General features: G+C 51.1%; 1 long non-coding RNA gene across 17 annotated transcripts in view; it reads right to left on the reverse strand.

The window, feature by feature from the left end:
* Nucleotides 1–15716, reverse strand: part of LOC136494714 (uncharacterized) — a 39110-nt gene extending 23394 nt beyond the window's left edge. For 9 of the 17 annotated variants that reach the window (XR_010768670.1, XR_010768676.1, XR_010768665.1 and 6 more), the window contains exons 1-4: nt 15106–15543; nt 14932–15007; nt 13904–13987; nt 3551–3667 (exon numbers count right to left, since the gene is read on the reverse strand). This is a non-coding gene — a long non-coding RNA (uncharacterized lncRNA). Of the gene's footprint in view, nt 1–3550; nt 3668–3792; nt 4002–4168; nt 4297–13903; nt 13988–14931; nt 15008–15105; nt 15544–15579 lie in introns of those variants that run through there. The other 8 variants (XR_010768666.1, XR_010768669.1, XR_010768672.1 and 5 more) reach the window with 8 other exon arrangements.
* Nucleotides 15717–19219: the final 3503 nt, after the last annotated feature.

The raw sequence follows: 19219 nt of genomic DNA on the forward strand, positions 1-19219 counted from the left end.
CTGCCTGTGCGACGTGGGCCTGGCCGCGTCGTGGCTATCGACAGTCCTTGGCCCAATGGCCAAGCTGACCGCAGTTGCGGCAGGCGTCGTCTCGTGCCAGCTTGTGCCTGCCGGCGGCACCGCCCTGAGCGCTTTCGCGGGCATCACCCTTGGCACATCCTCGCGCCCCGCCCTGGGCGTCTCTGCGCGCCTTGTGCGGCTTGCCACGCTTGCGGCCGCCTGTCGTGGAAGAAGGCTCCCCCTTCTTCTAGTCACCTTGGCTAGCAAGCCACTGCTCCCGAGTGAGAAGGAGCTTCCCGCCAGTGGTGATGGGCCCCGAGAGGGACTGTGGCTCATCGCTGTCGACGACCTTGAGGCGACCTATCGCCTCGATCGACATCGTGGAGAGATCCAGCAGAGACTCGATCGAGCGAGCCATCTGCTTGTACTTCTTAGGGACGCAGCGGAAGAGCTTTTCGATAGCTCTCTCCTCGCCGTAGGTGTCATCGCCGAACTGCACCATCTTCTGCAACAGAGTGTTGAGACGGAGAGCGAAGTCATCAACGTCCTCACCTGGCTTGAAGGCCAGGTTCTCCCACTCCTTACGAAGTGCCTGCAGTGTAGACTTGCGGGCGCGGTCGCTGCCGATGCGTGCCGCATCGATGGCGTCCCAAGCCTCCTTGGCAATCCGCTTGCTGGTAAGCGAGAACTGCATCTCGGGCGGGACTGCAGCAATAAGGGCATCCAGCGCCCGTCGATCTAGGTTGTAGTTGACATCACCGTACCGGACTGCCTCCCACATGTGCCGCACTTGGAGCTTTACCCTCATCACCGCAGCCCACTCGACGTAGTTGGTCTTGGTGAGGGTAGGCCACCCATCGCCGGGTCCGACATCCCTGACGACAGCCTAGAGCCCGTGGTAACCACGGTACCGATCCGGGGAGAGAGCCACGCTGCCTGTGAAGGTCGCGCTCTCCATTGACCCGTCCGCCACCGTTGCCGTGCGCACCTCCTCGTGGGCTGCCGCCGACGCTCTCCAGCGCCTGTGAAGAGCGCCGCCGGCGCGTCCGCGCCTGTCTGGGCTGCCGCCGCGCTCGTGGGAGTGCGCAGCTCCTCCAGGAGCGCCACCGCCGTGCGCGCCTCCTCCAGGAACGCCGCCAGCGCGTTCGCGCCTGTCTGGGCTGCCGCCACGCTCGTGGGCGTGCACGGCTGCCCCAAGAGCGCCACCGCCGTGCGTACCTCCTCCAGGAGCGCCGCCAGCGCGTCTGCGCCTGTCTGGGCTGCCGCCACGCTCGTGGGCGTGCGTGGCTGCCCACTGCGCCGCCCGCGCTGCCTCCCTCTCTAGCAGCTCGAGGTCTGCGTCGGCGGTATCGTCTGCGGAAATGGAGCTGCCGATGCTGCCGTGCAGAGCCTCGACCTCCGCTGCCACCGCACGCGCTGCATCCGCCGCCGCCGCTGCTTCCGTCTCCACTCTGGCTGCTGCCAGCCTCGCCGCCCTTGCCGCCGCCGCTCGCCCGCGTTCCTCTGCCGCAGCAAGTTCGGCCTCCTGCCGACGCCGCGTGCTCAAGGCGACCGAGCGCCGAGACTGCCCTCCTGCGGACATAACGTGCTACCGGGGGGCTGCTGCGTGGGGAGAGGGCTGCTTTAGTACAGAGGGAGAGGAGTGGACAGGAGCGGCCGGAGGAGCTGCTGCTGCCAACAGCTAGGGCTGTTGTGGGGCTGGGAGAGAAGATGAGCAAGAGATGCTCAGGCTATAGGATAATACGGCTCTGATACCAGTTGTTAGTCGCTGAATTCTTACTCTTGCTAGTAGCAGAACTCTTACTCCAATCGAGAGAGGATGACACTAGGAGTTGGGGCAATTTTCTGATTTATTTCCAAATGCCATACGCACCTGAGGGGTTGGGATACATATTTATAGGCTGCTAGCCAGCCAAGCATATGCCAAGATGCTAGTCTAAAATGCTAATATGCTGTCCTAATATGTTGTCCTCTAAGATGTTGTCCTAGCTAAAGACCAGCTGCAAGGATGCTGTCCTCTCAGTTAAGATGCAGCTGCAGCCAGCCCCACAAAGACTGCCAACAGAGACTTATCCCATTATTCTCCCCCTAAGTCTTGTGCGTCGTCTTGTGGAAAAGTTGAACCATCCCAGTCCTAGAGTAGAACTCAAGGAACTTGATCCTCCCAAGGGGCTTGGTGAGCAGATCCGCAAGCTGGTCCTTGGTGTTGATGTAGCTCGCCTTGATGCTCCCTTCCTCCAAACAGCCTCGGATGAAGTGGTATCAGAGCTATATTATCCTGTAGCCTGAGCATCTCTTACTCATCTTCTCTCCCAGCCCCACAACAGCCCCAGCTGTTGGCAACAGCAGCTCCTCCGACCGCTCCTGTCCACTCCTCTCCCTCTGCGCCTGAAGCAACCCTCTCACCACGCAGCAGCCCCCGGTAGCGTGTCATGTCCGCAGGGCAGTCTCAGCGCTCGGTCGCCTCGAGCACGCGGCGTCGGCAGGAGATCGAACTTGCCGCGGTAGAGGAACGCGAGCGAGCGGCGGCAAGGGTGTCGAGGCTGGCAGCGGCGGAGCTGGCAACAACCAGAGCGGAAGCGAAAGCAGCGATGACGGCAGATGCAGCGCATGCGGCGGCAACGGAGGTCGAGGCTCTGCGCGGCAGCATCGGCAACTCCATTTTCGCTGACAACACCGCCGATGCGGACCTCGAGCTGCTAGAGAGGGAGGCAGCGCGAGCGCGGGCGGCGCAGTGGACAGCCGCACACGCCCACGAGCGTGGCGGCAGCCCAGACAGGCACGGACGCGCTGGCGGCGCTCCTAGAGGAGGCGCGCACGACGGTGGCGCTCCTGGGGCAGCCGCGCACGCCCACGAGAAGAAAGTCTCCTATGTATGTTTGAAAGTGCCATAGGACAACAATAAGAAAAATAGGCTATTGGCTGTATTAAAATGGGAACAGTAGATTTTTAAAACCCACAATACATCAGATGCTATTCCTTGTGTATATTATTTTGTACTTTGAAAACTGATGCGGGTATGTCGTAGAGGTTTTCTAAATGACGGTAACTTGGGATACCTGCATCTGAAGTATTGTGGTTTTTAGAGCATCTGAAGTAGCAGACAACCATGGAACCACCATTCCCTCACTAACATTTGGTGCATTGTGTCCGCACCTGAGCATTCTGCCAAACATCTTGCAAGCCGAACCATGGCATATGTACCTATCTTGGCATGAACTATCCTGTAGGTAAGCCTTCAATCATCAACTATGCTTCATGTCTATACTAACTGCGAGTATATGACATGAGTATCTATATAAGTGGATTGAAAAAATATGACACAAAACTCTATTCTGTATCAGAACAAAAACACCTATTAGCAGCGACAGAATTGTAGTGCAAGCTTAGAGGTGCCATGTAATCATTGCAATAGAAACTAACATGATTTTCAATTGGGCCAACCACGAATAATCCCAGGGTTTCTTGCTGCTAGCAAAATAAATTTAACCCAAAAAAAGGAAACTAAATTTCCTATAATAGCGAATGATAGTAGGGACGAGAGTTTTACCACCAATTTCATATTTTCACATCCTTCAGGGCTCTCTTTCATCAGTAATAAGAATGAAACCCATGGCCATTTGCTTCATTTCATATAAGGTTCAGATGACCTGGTGACCAGGCAGAACTGTAGATGACAAGGCTTAAACGTTATTTTGTGAACAATTAGGAAATTCAAAGGTGATATGGAAGCGTTAGTTGTGACTATTTTAGCAATTAGGGATCAAAGCGTATGGTTAAACACTGAAGTACCTATCTGTAGAACGCATGATGAATGTCATGTACGGGCGCCAGTACGTGAGGCGCCATAGGGTCCGCGACGTCCGTCGCGCGGCAGAGCGCGCTGTGCGCGCGGGAGTCCGGCCGGGCGACACTGGTGCCCAGGTTGCGGCCTCTGGCTGAGCAGGGGAGTCCGCAAGGACGACGCGTGGCTAAGAATAGAAAGATTGAGTCGGTTCTGGCTAAAAATAGGAAGAGTCCAAGTCGGTTTGGGAATTTAGCTTCTAGTCAGTTAGCCTCCAAGGCTATTTATGCATGTACGTGAACTCAGGAAAGAAGCAAGCAATATCAGATTTCCCGAATATATCTCTCTTCCGAAAATCTCTCAAGCCTGCGGCAGGGGACTCACCCTCGCCGGAGAAGACGGCCGACGGCTACGAACTCCGTAGCCGAGGTCCTGCTACCCTAGAGCCCGACGCCCTTGACAATGAAGCTGCTCAGGGACTTATAGACCAAAGAGCTGACATATCTAGCATCCTGAGAACAAGCATAATCAGAGTGGCTGCACTAAGCACAGATCTTTTCAAATTTGACTATGAGGATGAAATGCTAAATAATAAGCAACTTCTTTTAGCTGTGCAAAATAGGATGCATACCACAAGGGAAAATAAACAATATATTAAAGGAAAATCTAATTCTCTCCATCCTCCATATGCAGCCAACAACATCGTAGCAAAAATTATTTCAGGCCATTTAATTTAGGAGGAAATCTATTCAACTGTTTATAGTTTGTTGAGAACATTTTCAGCATAGCTGGCAGGTTGTCACACCCTAAAATTCCTATTTTGGGTTGTGAATGGGAAACACTAAATAAAAACAAATGACTTCAATATTTGTATAAAATTTTTCAAGATTAAGTAAGTTTCAAATTGTGTTTTCAAACTTTTCATATTAATATGACGGGCTTGTTTTCTTGATGTGATGTTTGCTTGTTGCTTGACTTGGTGTTACGAGTGAGTAAAATTTCCAACACACGTTTAGTAAGTCGTTTATCTTTCTCCAACCCATGCTTGTCTTTTCTAATAATTAAAATTCCTTGTTTTCTAGCTTAATTCTTTCGTTGGAGCTTCCCAAACTCTTTTCATTCTACTCCGAATCACTCATTTGAGTTTCTCATTCATCATCATATCTCTAAAAACTTCTCGGGAATTTTCTAGCTTTTCTGAAATTTGTTCCCACTTTTCCACGAGCATAATCTAATATTTTTGGATGCTCCAAAATATCTTATGAGCTCTAAATAATTTATTTGGGTTGCTCATGTTCCAAAATGCCTCTGAGAATTTTCCCCGAATTTTTTGAGCCTTCGGAGTATTTTTCGTGGCTTAAAAATAAATTCTGGACTTTTCTAGAATTATTTTATCCACAAAAATAATTAATTCCGAAAATAATAAAATCTCATATTTTATTCTAACGCAGAAAGGCCCATGTCTTTATTTACTAATGGGCTTTAATATTTAATTAGACCTATTGGTAAAGATGGATGGTGCAACATCAATTAATACCATATTGTTATTTGATGTAGCTGTGGGGAGTTTTCCGCCCTATATCTACGTACCGACCCCTTGGGCAAATTCCATCAAACTACCGTAAGGGGAGCCTCTAGTTTATGTAATCCCTCGTGTAGTAAATAACTCTCTCTTCCCGTCTTCGTCTCCTTCGGCGGGGTTTTCCGGCCACCGTGATCGTCTCCGACGAAAGTCAGCCACCCTACAAGGTTCGTCTCATGGTTCTCCACGCTGTAGGACCCTTCTATCAATCCATCACCACATATGACTAAATCCCTTTGTTTTCCTTTTGCGGCGTGGGAGTTTCGGTGTCCTTCGTCTTCCAGCAGCTTGACCACGCCGTCTCGCCCGCGTGGTCAGCACCGCCGCCATCACATGGCTGTGTACGGCCGTTCGGCAAGCACCCTCAGCTGGCCAGCAAGCTCCTTCGAGCTACCCTGTTGCCGTGGGCATGCTCTGCAGCCGTGACCTGTCTAAGGCCGAGCCAGCAATCCCATGTGGGCCAGACCTCCTCTGCGACAGTGCCCGGCCCCTGCCCCAAGGTCAAGCCGCCCCTGCTGTCCTGCATCAGCCGAGGCTCCATGGATGTTCATGATCTGTACGTACAGGTACAAGATAGAAGCTGTTATTTACGGTTTTGTCACCCGACGGGATTAGCAATAGTTTAATCGTTTTAACTCCGTTTCGCCTGGTTCAAGTTGTGTTAGATTTAGGTCGATATGCTTTACGCAATAGTGTTAATACTTTTCAAATCACTTGTTTTTTCATATAAAGTAAATATTAAATTGACTAATGTGCATGCAACTAGTTTTCTAATTTATAATTTAAAAGCCATGTATGTATATGCTATGGTGTTTCATAAACTAATACTAATATGACTAATCACAAACATTAATATACTTTTAAATTATAAATTTTCTTAGTTTAACAAGACGTCTATTAGAGGTTCTCACGTGCTCCTTTATTTTGAAAAGTTAAAGTTTATTTTAGTTAAATAATACATACTAGTGTATAAATTAAAATATGATTAATTGAAACATATCACATATAATAGATAGACGTAGATGATCTTAGATATTTATTTCTTTTGCAAAGTAAACTTAAAATGACTTTATTATATTTTTCCATATAGTTAAATATATTAGTTCAATGGTGAAAATATGGACATAACCTTCAGTTGGATGACTCTTTTGATGACACCAATAGGCGTTTTGTGCGAAGAATCCAAGAATCTGAGGTCAGAGAGGCGTTGAAAATGATGAAAGGAGGTAAGGCGATGGGACCGGATGGTATCCCAATCGAGGTGTGGAGATGTCTCGGAGACATAGCTATAGTATGGCTAACCAAGCTGTTCAACCATATTTTTCGATCGAACAAGATGCCTGATGAGTGGAGAAGAAGTATATTGGTACCGATCTATAAGAATAAAGGGGATATTCAAAGTTGTACTAATTACCAAGGAATTAAGTTGATGAGTCATACTATGAAGCTATGGGAGAGAGTTATCGAGCATCACTTGAGAGCAATAACGCGGGTCTCTATGAACCAATTTGGTTTCATGCCCGGAAGGTCAACCATGAAAGCCATTTTCTTAATAAGACAAGTTATGGAGCGATATAGGGAGAAGAAGAAGAACCTACACATGATTTTTATTGACTTGGAGAAGGCTTATGACAAAATATCAAGGAATGTTATGTGGTGGGCTTTGGACAAACATAAAGTTCCAACGAAGTACGTCGGGCTCATTAAGGACATGTACAACAATGTTGTGACAAGTGATGGAGACACGGATAATTTCCCGATTAGGATAAGACTACATCAAGGATCAGCTTTGAGCCTTTATTTGTTTGCCTTAGTAATGGATGAGGTCACAAGGGACATACAAGGGGACATTGCTTGGTGTATGCTTTTCGCGGACGATATAGTGCTAGTTAATGAAAGCCGAACAGGAGTGAATCAGAAACTGGAGTTATGGCGGGAGATTTTGGAGTCCAAAGATTTTAGACTCAGTAGAACTAAAACTGAGTATATAAGATATGACTTCGGCACTACTATTCGGGAGGAGGAGAATATTAGTTTCGAAGGTCTAGTGCCTAGGAAGGATACCTTTCGATATTTAGGATCAATGCTACAGAGAGACGGGGATATTGATGAAGATGTTAGCCATAGATTCAAAGCAGGGTAGATGAAGTGACGGCAAGCATCTGGTGTCCTATGTGACAAAAGGGTACCACAAAAGCTAAAAGGCAAGTTTTATAGGATGACGATTAGACCTGCTATGTTGTATGGTGCAGAATGTTGGCCTACGAAAAGACGACATGTTCAACAGATAAGTGTAGCGAAAATACGTATGTTGCGTTGAATTTACGGTCATACAAGTGTCAGTAGTTAGCCTAGTGTTCTTGTTTTTCTAAGTTACCTACTATAGATATTTACTATTCACTGTAATGTGTTTCCTTGGCAACCAAGTTGATCATGGTGCCTTGGCAACCAAGTAGGAATCATAGTATCTGCTTTATGCAGTTAGAATATGCTAAGGAGTAGGTACACCACTTGCCTATATATGCAGTGGTTAGCATCTTTGTATCATGAAGTCATTTTTCTGCAATTCAATACAATCCAAGTGGCCTGTTGGCCAAGCTGCCTTCTGGCAGCCAACAATTGGTATCTAGAGTCGGTTGAGAGACAGGGAAGAGCATGGCCACCTCCGTAGAGAGAGCAGCAGCAGCAGCCGCTGCCGCCGAGCAGCGGGCGCAGCGTCTGGCCGCGGCAGAGGCCGCAGCCGCGCAGGCGCAGCAGGCCGCGGAGGCCGCCGCAGCAGCAGCTCGAAACGCGGCCGCCACGGCCGCGGCTCTGCGTCGAGAGTTGGTGGAGGAGGATCCACCGCGTGATCGCCGCCCGTTTCCGCGGAGGAGTCCGGAGCGCGAGCGCAGGCAGACGCGGTCGCCCGATCGGGATCAGGATCGCCGCCGCGGACGGGCCAGGGGTCGCTCGATGGTGATCCAGACCGTGTACAAGGACTCTAGCGCAAGTTCCACCTGGCCGATGCTCAACAAGACAAATTACCATGAGTGGGCCTCGATCATGAAGCTGAAGCTCCAGGCGCGGCAACTCTAGGATGCGATCGAGTACCAGGACCTGCCATACCATGAGGACAGGCGCACGGTGGAGGCGATCATTGCCACCGTGCCACAGGAGATGCAGATGCCGCTGTCCGAGAAGGGATTGGCCAAGGAGGCCTGGGACTCCATCGCCACCGCGCGGATCGGAGTCGATCGAGTGCGCCGCGCCACGCTCCAGCAACTCCGCAGCAACTGGGAGAAGCTCGCCTTCCGTCCAGGTGAGCAAATCGAGGACTTCACCATTCGCTTGATGGCCCTGAAGTAGCAGCTTCTTCTCCACGGCGACAACGACATCGATGAAGAGCGCACGGTGGAGACTCCTGTGCGCCGTGCCGCCGAAGTACGCTCAGCTCCGAATCGCCATCGAGACGCTTCTGGACTTCCAGGACCTCACCATCGAGGAGGTGTCTGGGCGCTTGAAGACGGTGGACGACATGGAGGCGTTGGACGCGGAACCAGCCGCCACGGTGGACTGCTGCTGACGAGGGAGCAGTGGCGTGCCAAGGAGAAGGAGGAGGCTGCCGCTTCTGCGTCGGGCAAGGAACCACGACGTCGTCCACGCGGTGGCAAGAAGCAGTGCGGGAAAGGAAATCGCGGTGGAGGAGACAGAGGCGGTGGCGACGATCGCGGGGTAAACAACGACACCTGCCTCAACTGTGGTGATCGCGGCCACTAGGCGCGCGACTGCCGCCAGCCGCGTCGTGGTGGTGGTGACCGCGGCGGCGGCGGTGGCAACCAACGCAGAGGAGGCAACCGTGTTGGAGGTGATCGAGGTGGACGGCGCGGTGGAGGGCGTGGCGGTGCTGCGCACGTCGCAAAAGCAGAGGACAATGATGGTGCTCTGTTTTTCGCCCACGGCTTCCTCAAGCTTGACGAGAAGGGCGAAGCCGTCTGCTCCAAGGCCACGGTCTCCCTCGACATCAACGAGTCGCGCGCGCGTGTCTTCCTCAACACCAGCGCCAACGAGGAGGCGCTCGACGGATGGTACCTCGACAGCGGGGCCACGCATCACATGACCGGCCGCCGGGAGCTCTTCGCCGAGCTCGACACCACGGCGCGCGGCACGGTGCGTTTCGGCGACTCGTCTCGAGTGGAAATCAAGGGGACCGGCTCCATCGTCTTCCAGGCCAAAAACGGAGAGCAGCGCGTCCTCCACGGCGTCTTCTACATCCCAGCGCTCCGGAACTCGATTATGAGTTTGGGGCAGCTCGACAAAGGAGGCTCCAGGGTGGAGATTGATCATGGAGTGCTCCGCATCTGGGACCGGCGTAGTCGTCTTCTCGCCAAGGTACATCGCGGGCCCAGTCGGCTGTACGTCCTGCACTTGGAGGCCGTGCAGCCGGTATGTCTTGCCGCCACGAAGGAGGACGAGTCATGGAGGTGGCATGAGCGCTACGGGCATCTCAGCTTCGAGGCGCTGCACCAGCTCGGCAAGAAGGAGATGGTGAGGGGGATGCCGGTGATCAAGCATGCGGAGCAAGTCTGTGACACCTGCGTCACTACCAAGCTCCGCCGCAAGCCATTTCCGCAGCAGGCGCAGTACCGCGCGCAGGCGCCCCTGGACCTCGTCCACGGCGACTTGTGTGGGTCGGTGACGCCGGCGACGCCAGGAGGGCGCCGCTACTTCTTGCTAATGGTGGACGACGCCACCCGCTTCATGTGGGCGGTGCTTCTGCCGACCAAGGATGCTGCTGCGGATGCCGTGAAGCGGGTGAAGGCCGAAGCAGAGAAGGAGACCGGCCGTGAGCTCAAGGTACTGCGGACCGACAATGGAGGAGAGTTCACCGTCGGCGAGCTGGCGCAGTACTTCGCCGCCGAAGGAGTCAAGCGGCACTACTCTGCACCACACTCACCGCAGCAAAACGGTGTTGTGGAACGGCGCAATCAGACGGTCGTGGCAACCGCGCGCGCGCTCCTGAAGCAGAGGTCCATGCCGGCCAAATTCTGGGGGGAGGCGGTAATGACGACGGTGCATCTGCTCAACCGCGCGCCGACAAGAAGCTTGCAAGGCAAGACCCCCTATGAAGCCTGGCACGGACGAGCGCCGGCGGTGAGCTACCTGCGTACATTCGGCTGCGTCGCCTACACAAGGGAGCTCGGGCACCTACGCAAGCTCGACGACCGCGGCAAGGCTGGGGTCTTCATCGGCTACGCCGAGGGCGCCAAGGCCTACCGGGTCCTCGATCCGGCGACGGGACGCGTTAAGGTGAGCCGCGACGTGGTGTTTGATGAAGGGCGCGGCTGGGATTGGTCCAATTCGACCGCCAGGACGTTTGCTTCCGCCTCCAGTGACTTCGACATCGAGTTCTGGGGAGTCGACACAGACGGAGCTCCGCCGCACACGCCGTCACCAGCTCCAGGGGAGCACGATCCACAAGCCTCCTCTGCTTCACCAGCAGCAGAAACCGAGCAGGCGGACCCAATTGAGTTCGCGTCACCGCTCGAGGACGACGACGATCGCCATGATGCTTCCTACGGTGGCGAGCAGCTGCGGTACCGTACCATGCCCAACATCATCGGGGACGCACCCACACCGCTGCCGGCTTCACGTCTCTTCGCCGAGCTTCACCTCACGCACGCCGGCGAGCCGGCCAACTTCACGGAGGCTGAAGGCGATCCTGCCTGGCAGGCCGCCATGGAGCAGGAGATCAAGGCAGTTGAGCAGAACTGCACTTGGGAACTTGTGGAGCTTCCTCCCGGTCATCGGCCCATCACTCTGAAGTGGGTCTACAAGCTCAAGAAGGACGAGCGGGGCGCGGTGACCAAGTACAAGGCGCATTTGGTGGCGCGGGGCTTCGTCCAGCAGGAAGGGATCGACTTCGACGACGCGTTTGCTCCCGTGGCGCGCATGGAATCCGTCCGAGTTCTCCTTGCGCTGGCGGCCCAAGAAGGATGGCGCGTCCACCACATGGACGTCAAATCAGCCTTCCTCAACGGCGACCTCAAAGAGGAGGTGTATGTGAAGCAGCCGTCTGGCTTCACCGTCGCCGGGAAGGAGAAGATGGTGTACCGTCTGCGCAAGGCTCTGTATGGCCTACGGCAGGCTCCGCGAGCTTGGAACGCCAAGCTGGATGCCACCCTCAAGGAGATGGGTTTCCAGCAAAGCAACCATGAAGCTGCGATGTACAGGCGAGGAACAGGGGAGGAGCTGTTGCTGATCGGTGTCTATGTTGACGATTTGATCATCACCGGTGCCAGCACTCAAGCCATAGAAAGTTTCAAGGCTCAGATGAAGGTCTTCGACATGAGCGACCTCGGCCTTCTGTCCTTCTACCTGGGAGTCGAAGTACATCAAGATTCAGCTGGGATCACTCTGAGGCAGACCCATTATGCCAAGAGGATCCTTGAGCTAGGAGGCATGGATGCCTGCAACCCTGCCCATACACCAATGGAGGAGCAGCTGAGGTTGAGCAGGCAGAGCACGGCTGCAGAAGTTGATCCTACCCAATACAGAAGATTGGTGGGCAGCCTGCGATACTTGGTCCACACAAGACCTGACTTAGCCTTCTCAGTTGGCTTTGTCAGTCGATTCATGGAGAGGCCAACAGCAGAGCACCAAGCTGCCATCAAGCGCATCCTGAGATATGTGGCTGGTACTCTGGAATTCGGACTTCACTACACTAAGGCTCCAGGGAGAGCAAGGTTTGTTGGATACTGCGACAGTGACTTGGCTGGGGACATTGACACCAGCAAAAGCACTAGCGGCACTCTGTTCTTCCTGGGAAGCAATCTTGTGTGCTGGCAGTCTGTGAAGCAGAAGGTGGTGGCTCTATCTAGTTGTGAAGCTGAGTATATTGCCACTACCACAGATGCAAAACAAGCTATTTGGCTATCTAGGCTGCTAGCAGACCTCCTTGGAAGGAATGTGGAAGTGGTCGAACTGAAGGTTGACAGTAAGTCTGCACTTGCTCTATCCAAGAATCCAGTCTTTCATGAGCGCAGTAAACACATCAGAATCAAGTACCATTTCATCAGAAACTGCTTGGAAGATGGAAGTATCAAGGCTGATCACATATCCACCACTAATCAGCTAGCTGACATTCTAACCAAGTCTCTTGGAAGATCAAAATTTGAAGAGATGAGGGGAAGAATTGGGCTCAAGCACATCACTTCCAAGGACCACAAGGCTAAAGGGGAGAATTGTCAATAGTTAGCCTAGTGTTCTTGTTTTTCTAAGTTACCTCCTATAGATATTTACTATTCACTGTAATGTGTTTCCTTGGCAACCAAGTTGATCATGGTGCCTTGGCAACCAAGTAGGAATCATAGAATCTGCTTTATGCAGTTAGAATATGCTAAGGAGTAGGTACACCACTTGCCTATATATGCAGTGGTTAGCATCTTTGTATCATGAAGTCATTTTTCTGCAATTCAATACAATCCAAGCGGCCTGTTGGCCAAGCTGCCCTCTGGCAGCCAACAACAAGAAGGGATCGAGTTTGAAACGATGATATACGTGATAGATTAGGGATAGCACCAATTGAAGAGAAGCTTGTCCAACACCGGTTGAGATGGTTTCGACATGTCCAACGGAGACCTCCAGAGGCACCGGTGCGTAGTGGAATCCTAGGCCAGGATAGTAACGTGAAGAGAGGCAGAGGAAGACCGAAGTTGACTTGGGTAGAGACAATAAGAGGAGACTTGAAAGGATAGAATATACCCAAAGACTTAGCCTTAGATAGGAGTGCTTGGAAGACAGCTATTCACGTGCCTGAACCTTGATTGCTTCTGCTGGGTTTTAACTCTAGCCTACCCCAACTTGTTTGGGACTTAAAGGCTTTGTTGTTGTTGTTGTTGTTGATAGTTAAATATATTAGATTAAATTATATGTATGCAACTAGTTTTTATAACTAAAATCAATATATACGCTTTACACTTTGGTATTTTGTACATAAATATTAATATAGTTATTTGCTAATAAAAATATGTTTTTAATTGTAAATTTTCTTAGCTCCAACATGCATCGCACGTAAACCCAATAGATGTTCTCACGTGCTCTTTTATCTTTGCAAATTTATAGTTTGAATGGCATCATTTTTATAAATAAAACGTGACTAGGTTCAACTCGGCTTTTGAATTAAAACATGCTTTGTTAAAACTGAACTAATATCTTTCTTAAAACGTAACAGTCTGTCAGAGACTTGAGAAGTTGGGCTTGTGGTCAACCAGTCAGTTGGATCCAGTGGAGTGAAGTCTGCACCCGAAGATCAGCGTTGTCTATCCGTTGATTGCTTTCTAAGGTTATCTCTTTTGCTAAGTTCGCTATATATTAAGCATTATGAATTGATACTGCCCCTTCATTTGTAGCTATATGTGAGATTTGATTTCCAGGGCTCACATATGGTGTGCATTCGGCTTTATCCTTGAAACCGGGTGTTACACAGGTGCTCTACCTCTCCGGAACATTTACTCTGTGATGGCATTCCAAATGCTCCATGATTCAAAAGGACATGTTACCTTTGAGGTTGAAACCTGCTGCCATTCAATTTACTTTCGGATTCTAGAAGGCACATCGTTGTCCCAGCTTGTAGCGAGGCTTCTCTATGGTGTATAGGACAGAAAAGGAGGAGAATTAGGCAATAACACAGGATTGAAAAATAACATGAAAGGCACAACAAACACAACAGAGCTGAGAAGGGAAATTTATCAGTCGTAGGACAACAATAATGGTCACCAGCCACGCCGAGTGCACAAACAGAACACCAAGCGTACTAACCAGAACACAGGGAGACCTCGCATGAAGAAGTACTGCGAACGTCAGGTAAAACCACGGGAACATGGAAATAGCACAGGAAGCAAGACAATCTATCAGACCGACCAAGACAACGGCACACGCATGATGAGAACCATAGAATGACACAGCCACCAAAACTAGGGGGGTTTCCAAAGCACTAACACCACAGTGATCCCTGACTCTCTAACCATGACATTATATGAACAAACGAAACTCGACACAAGCAAAGGCAACAGCATCATGTAAAACCAAAGTACACAGTCAATACTCGCAGAGATTAATCATAAAGCAGACCGTTCAACAGAATGGCAGCAGACTCAATAGAACAAATAACATGACCATCACTATTGAATAAACCGGGAACAAATATGAAAGTACGGGGGCTAACCTGATCAGCACTACGCATGCAGTGAATAAGCACATAAAAAAAGAACAAACTAAGCCGCTGAGGAAAATGCCAGCAGTCTCATTAGAACAAACAATATGGCTATCCCTATTAAACCAGGAACAATTATGTAATCACGCCTAACCTGATCAACCTTGTAAGTAAGTGGAACACAGGCTATGAACCAGGCAGGGCCTAAAGGCCGGCAAAACAAATAGCAGTGACCTTAAAAATCAAGAATCCCTTATGCAAATCACAGCTATAAGCCTCGTAACAGAACACACAGGCAACCTATGCAGGTGCACACAAGTAGAGCAGAGCAACAGGTAAACGCGAGGTAATCACAGATGAGAGAAGAAGGATTACCTGCACAACAGACGTGTAAGCAACACAAGGACCTCCACTGATAACCAGCTGAGAGCGGCGGATGCTCCAGATGCGACTGCAGACGTTGCAAGCAAAGGAATCAGCACGAAAGAAGCAGAGGAATCTTGAACCTAGAAAATGTCGGCCCGCAGCGCCGGAGCAGCAACAAATTACCTACATAATGCGCCGACGCCGGTAAACCGGTGGGCCCTGCACGAACCTGCAAACGAAGGCGAAGGTTAGCACAGCACTAAATCGGGCCGCACAAACAGAGCAGGGAAAGCAAAAGGGAGGGCGGCCGCAAAACGGCAGATTCAAGGGCAAAAGCCAGGAAACCGGACAGCAAAGAACAGGAGGTCAGGCACAAGAACGCGGCGGCCGAAATACGGCGGAGGAAGCCGGGCGGCGGCGGTGAGCACTGTAGCGCCGAACCCTAACAGACGGGAATCGTCCAGCAGAGGGACCAACACGGCGGTGATTAAGGCCGAATGCAGTAAGAAGGCAAGGCACAAGGCAAAACACAGCCATAGCAAGGAGGACGGAGCAGCGGATGGGGAAGCCAAGGAAGACGACGCAAAAACAAGGGGCGACGAACAACGGTACCGAAAAGCCGAAAGGGAAAAGAAGAAGCAAAGCACGGCAGCTCACGACGCAGGCTGGCGACGAAAAGGCGGGGCCCCGCGGCGAGGTCAGCGATGGCGACGGCGACGAGGACGGAGGGTAGCGTGAAGACGAAAAGCGGAGCGGAGGGATGGGAGACCGGCAGCCAATAGGATCTAAAAGGCCTCCGAGGCCAGAGGAGCGGGACGGCCCAATACGAGGGAAGCACGCGCGTGCACGGGATTAGACGACCGATGGAGCCGACGCCGTACAAATTAAGGTGACACGCGGTAACAAATCAAGGGTGTGTTTAGTCAGCTAAAATCTAAACTTTAGCACTATATAAAAAGAAGATTCTTCGTCATATAAATTTGTAGTACACGTATGGAGTATTAAATATTGACAAAATTAAAAACTAATTGCATAGTTTGGTTGTACTTTGGGAGACGAATGTTTTGAGCCTAATTAGTCAATGGTTGGACAATTATTACCAAATACAAACGAATGCTACAGTGTGCTGCAGGAAATCCGGCGGCGCCAAATTCGGCCGAACTAAACAAGGGCCCAGAACGGATGAGGTAATCCAACGGCGTAAAAAATTTTCACTAACGTGGATACCCTAGTAACTCACCGAGCTCGGCAGCCTTAATAAGAAGAAAAAATAGAGGGTATAGCAGCCATGAAATGGTAAACAAAGATAAGTTTCACTACTACACAAACCTTAACCGTAACGAACAAAAAGGTTTAACCAAGGCGATTTTTGCAACCGTCTCGATTGAAAGGTTACGGTTAATCGTGGCCTTAACCGAGGCGGTTGCCTTGCCCACCTCGGTTAATTAATTAAAAAAACAAAAAAAAGGAAAACCCATGGACAAGCCCAACGAGCCCACCTACGGGCCCGTCGAGCCCATCCCCACCCCGCACCGCCGCTCGCTGGATCCGCACCGCAATCGCGTCCGCTCGCTAGAGGAGGTCGCCCATTCGTTGGATCCGCCAGCTGCTCGCCAGATCCGGCCACCACGGTCACGAATCCGCTCGGTTGTCGTCGTCGGCGGTGGTGGAGGTGGTCCAGCGGCACATCCACCTTGTCCTCGTGCAACCGGTGCCACGCCACTACCGGAGAGGCAGCTCGCCTAGGCCGTAGCGCCCTCGACGAAGAAGGGAGGGAAGGGGAGGAGCGCCGTGGTGGAGCCATGGAGGGAGCGGAGGAGGGGCGCGTCGGCGCCGTGGCTGCCCCGCGCCGCCCCGTGGCTGTGGAGGGAGGGGAGAGGAGGGGCACGCCGCCGGGAGAGGGCCGGGTCGCCCCACGCCATGGCGGGGAGGAGAGGGGAGCGAAGCGGCGGGATGGGGAGCATCGGGCTCTGAGGGAGAGCGGGGTGTGGCTGGGACTGGGAGAGGGAGTGAGGGTTTCCTGATGATTTCGTTTATATATCGGTAGCGGGCTGGGCTTGATTTACCGAGGCGGATGAGTTAGAATGCCTGCCTCGGTTAATGATTTACCGAGGCAGTTGCGTTAGGATGCCCGCCTCGGTTAATATATATTAACCGAGGTGGGTCTGTTAGGTTGCTTGCCTAGGTTAAGAATTAACCGAGGCGGTTGCTGGGCCAGCTGCCCAGCCACGAATAAACTGAGGCGGGCAACTGGCCCAACCGCCTCGGAGGCCAATTTGAAAACGCCGCGCAAAAGATTTTGTGTAGTAGTGTTTTTTCAACTTTTATATACTTTTTCTAAAAAAAGAATCGATAATGTTGACTGGGAATGAAATCAAATCTCAAAAACTAAGCTATTCGGTCCAGAATAAGTTGATAACGGTCAGAAACTGGTAATAGATCGATATTGGGAATATTGTTACACCAAACCATACCACAATAGTGAGTTTATTATTTGTCTTGGTGCATATCACTAGACTACATTGTGCCAATGATAACAAATTAGCAAACATGTTGTACATGATGAATGTATGTATAATATGACAAAAAGAGACCTATCTCATTACTTATATGTCGTGCTACTAGATTTATTCGGTGCTACCCTCTAACTATGCACCGGAGAAAGAGGTCTGATGTTGTGTGCTTGGGAAGTTTCAGAAGGGGTCACTGGAAAGGAAGGTGCTAGTCAGCGGACTTTTCATAACTTGTGCTTGTGGTAGCTTGAGTAGTTTTAGTGGTAGCATCTCTAGTCGAGTAGAAGTAGTTCTATTAGTTGCTTTTTGTGTAGCGCAGTTAGTAATACTCCTAGCTTCGAGTAGCTTGTGTGGTTTAGTTGGATTAGATAATGTTGCTACTAGAATTGTGTAGGAGAACTTGCATTGAAGTGACTAGGCTAAGCTTGCAGTGGCTATTAGGATTGTCTGTAGTACTAATCACTTGGACTAGTGTTTTGTGTTTGAAGGAAGTTTTAATAGTCTATTCACCCCCCTCTATCCATCCATATAGGTCCTTTCACTCATGCAAACCTAGACATATATAGGAACCATATGCTAATCTATCATATACCCTTATTTGTGTATACCATTTTTTGCTTCCTCATGTGGTCACGTTGCCTCCTATTCCTACCCCATAGGCACGGAACCTTCCACGAAATTCCTGGCCCGTCTAACCAGCCCCCAACACCACCTTCCATAGAAATAATTCCCCGCCGCGCTGCTCCTCATCCTCGCCTACACAGTACTCCTCCCCCCCCCCCCGCGTACGCCGCCTCCCGCCCTTCCATCGCCGTCGTGGTGCAGATCTGCCACCCACCGCTTCTCCCTACCCCTCTTCGTTGCGCCGCGCCTGCCTCTGTCAGGCGGAGTACCGCGCGCTGACGCTCGCCCTCCGTCTCCTCCCCTCACCACCATTGCGGCACGCCAACCTACGACGCTAGACACCAATGGCGCATGGTGGCGCCCCTACAACGGATGAGGCCGCTCACGTCGGCCTTTGCCACCAGAACCTGGCGCGTCGCCGAATCTGGTGTCTCCATGGCTGCATCTGGCCATCCACCGCCCGACCCCACCAATAGTGCAAGCTCCCCTCACCTTTGCCGCCTCTACCTGGCTCCCGTTCCTCTCCTCCTCCCTGCCTCCCCCTCCTAGATCTTAGAGGCAGCATGCCGTAGCCGGCGGCTGTACCAATGGTGCGAGGTCCCCTTGCCTTGGCCGCATTTGCTCGGCTCCACTTCCTCTCCCTCCCCTCTTCCTCTCCCCCCTCCCAAGGCTATTTTGGTTCCCAATTTCTTCTACCTCTACTAACTCCTTGAGGAAATTTACATATGCTAATTTGGGCTGCAACTAGGTGCTATTATTATGATGCATGCATCTATCATAACAGTTTTATGGCTCACTTTATAGCTTGCTGACTGTTTCATTGAAATCCTTTCTGCAGAGTGGATATAGATGCTCAGGGGCTGTGGCTACCTATGACTATGAGGAACTCTTAACTGAATCTACCATTATTCTTATATAGTAGACTGTTACGGCTTCATATGCTGGTATAATTTCAGTTAGTTGATGTTTTTTTGTTAAGACATGATTGTTTGGTAGTGGTTTTTAGACCACCAGTTTCTTTAGTTCATTCATGGCTTATTATTGGTGTACCCTGAAGAAATATCAGTACATTGTCAGGGCTTCATATGCTGGTATAATTTCAGATTGTTTCGTAGTAGTTTTAAGACCACCAGTTTCTTTAGTTCTTTTACACTAATTTG

The sequence above is a fragment of the Miscanthus floridulus genome, chromosome 11, assembly GCF_019320115.1.
Source record: "Miscanthus floridulus cultivar M001 chromosome 11, ASM1932011v1, whole genome shotgun sequence".
Taxonomy (NCBI): domain Eukaryota; kingdom Viridiplantae; phylum Streptophyta; class Magnoliopsida; order Poales; family Poaceae; genus Miscanthus; species Miscanthus floridulus.